Source organism: Dermacentor silvarum, unplaced genomic scaffold (assembly GCF_013339745.2).
Source record: "Dermacentor silvarum isolate Dsil-2018 unplaced genomic scaffold, BIME_Dsil_1.4 Seq482, whole genome shotgun sequence".
NCBI classification, from domain to species: domain Eukaryota; kingdom Metazoa; phylum Arthropoda; class Arachnida; order Ixodida; family Ixodidae; genus Dermacentor; species Dermacentor silvarum.
In genome coordinates this window covers 54239-56505 of record NW_023606305.1, presented here as the reverse complement: position 1 = coordinate 56505, position 2267 = coordinate 54239, and the positions used below count along the sequence as shown (strand labels likewise).

Below are 2267 nucleotides of genomic sequence, written 5' to 3'. Positions count from 1 at the left end.
AAGTTAATAGGACCACATCAGACGTGTGGAATAAAAGGACGATCAATTATGACTAACATTCATGTGGCACGAACGGTCCTCGAGTGTTGCGATGCCTTTTCAGAGAAGGTCGCAATACTACAGTTAGATTTGGAAAAGGCCTTCGATAGGGTGGCGCATGAAATCCTTTTTCTTGTACTTGAACATGTGAATGTTGGATCTGTGTTGACAGAAGGTGTTAAAATGTGCTATGATCGAATAGTTTCTAAGATTATAATTAATAAGACATTAACAGAAAGTATACAACTCAAATCATCTGTGAGACAGGGATGTTGTTTGTCGCCGTTGCTTTTTGCATTATACTTGGAGCCTTTCTGTTTAAAGGTGCGTTCGTGTAGCGATATCGTAGGTTATAGGGTAGGTTCTATTGAAATAGAGCTACTAGCATACGCAGATGATGTAGCAGTGTTTTGTAGCGATAAAGACAGCGTCACTAAAGCGGTCGACGTGGCAAGAAATTTCTGTAAAATGTCAGGGAGTGTTATAAATTGGGGAAAATCAGTAGGACTATTGCACGGGGCTTGGGAAGACATTCCCACTGAAATAGAAAGTGTACATTGGACGTCTTCGCCTATGAGGTACCTCGGTGTACCGCTACAGCATTTCAGGGACACGAAAGACTACTGGAAAGAGCAATGCGCAGAAGTGAAGGAAAAAACAAAAACGTTTGGTGGAAGGGACCTTTCCATGTTCACGAGAGCAACAGTATGCAACCTCTTTCTTGTCGCTAAGATTTGGTTCGTGCTACAGGCCCTCTGCGCATCTAGAACGAGCATACAAAAATGCACCGGGAATTTGCCGTCTTTATCTGGGGATCTGTGTGGGAGCGTACGAGCCGTACCAATTTGTTCACCTCAGTTAAGCGAGGTGGCCTTGGCCTAGCTCACTTGTTCTTGAGGCAAGTGGTTTCGCGATTTCTGTTTTTGCGCGATCAAAGAAATGTTTTTCTGTTAACTGTGTTTCAAGAACGTCTGAGTGGCGTTTTACCAAATTATATTATGTCAACTACACTAGCGAGAACAAATATTATCAAGGGCTTTCTGCGTGAAGTTGTATGGGCTTACCAATTTTTGTGCGCGCGTTTTTCTTTAGAGTATTTGAGTAGTGTTAAGCGCAAAAAGCTATACAAAGATGTTGTTGAGATATGTCCGCCTTTACCAATTTATAGGACCAAATTTTGTATAGAAAGTGGAGCAAATGTGTTAAAAAGGGTAAAGCGGATGCCCTTGCGCTCGTCAGCCAAGTCCTTTTTCTTTCAACTTCACAGTGAAACGTTACCGGTTAAGCCATGGCTCAAAGAGAAAGGCCTGTTTGTAGCATGGTCAGTAAACTGTTTAAGATGCAGAAAACCAGAAACAATAGAACACATTTTTCTGGACTGCTCCGATGTAGTGTTCTTGTGGGACGTTCTTAAACGTACATTAAAGAAGGAACTACCGGTGACGCCGTATGGAATCCGCTTTCTCCCTACATCTAATGATAATGGAGTGCCTCATGATGTGTTCATGTTATTGTGTCTTCATAGTCTATGGAAGACTCGAATGGCGGTACGCCATGAGCATATTAGAATCGTATCTGCAAGGGAAAACTTTATAGAGAGCATGCTCCTAATGCGAGAGGTGTACAAGGCAAGAAACGAGGACAATGAATGGACTTCAGTATTAGATGAACTGGCATCTATCAAGTGCTTTTAAATACCTAGCGTCAGCCTAAGTGTGGCAGGCGCTTTTAAATTTCTTTACATTGTTTTTCTTGATATCTGTAAATGTGTTGCAAACCGGCAATAAAGAAAAAAAAAGCAGAGTGGCGCAGTGGAAGCGTGCTGGGCCTATAACCGAGAGGTCCGTGGATCGAAACCACGCTCTGCTAGACATATTTTTATTTTTCTCACATTTTACAGAAATATCTATTCAGCGCGTTATTTCATGTCGGCGTGCAATATTGTATGCCCTGAATCGCACTCATGCACGACGCCTCCTTTCCGCGCTTTAAGAAGCTTAAATCGTTGATTACAAATGTGTGCGAATTTACGCGCATTAACAGTAAAGCAGAGTGGCGAGGATTCCACTTCCGGCCGCGAAAGCCTACGGACGTGTTTTCATGTGCTCCAACGGGGCGGTCTTAGCGGCTCAGTCGAGCCGCGGTAACAGGAATGCTGCTATGGATTGCCAAGATTACCAAGTCATTTTGCCGCCTCTGCCTACAGGACCATGCGTAGCCAACACGCT

General features: G+C 43.3%; 1 non-coding gene across 1 annotated transcript; it reads left to right on the top strand.

The window, feature by feature from the left end:
- The first annotated feature begins 1836 nt into the window (after positions 1-1836).
- Trnai-uau (transfer RNA isoleucine (anticodon UAU)) lies at positions 1837-1908 on the top strand. The gene has a single exon. It is a non-coding gene; the product is annotated as a tRNA-Ile (tRNA).
- The last annotated feature ends 359 nt before the right edge of the window (positions 1909-2267 follow it).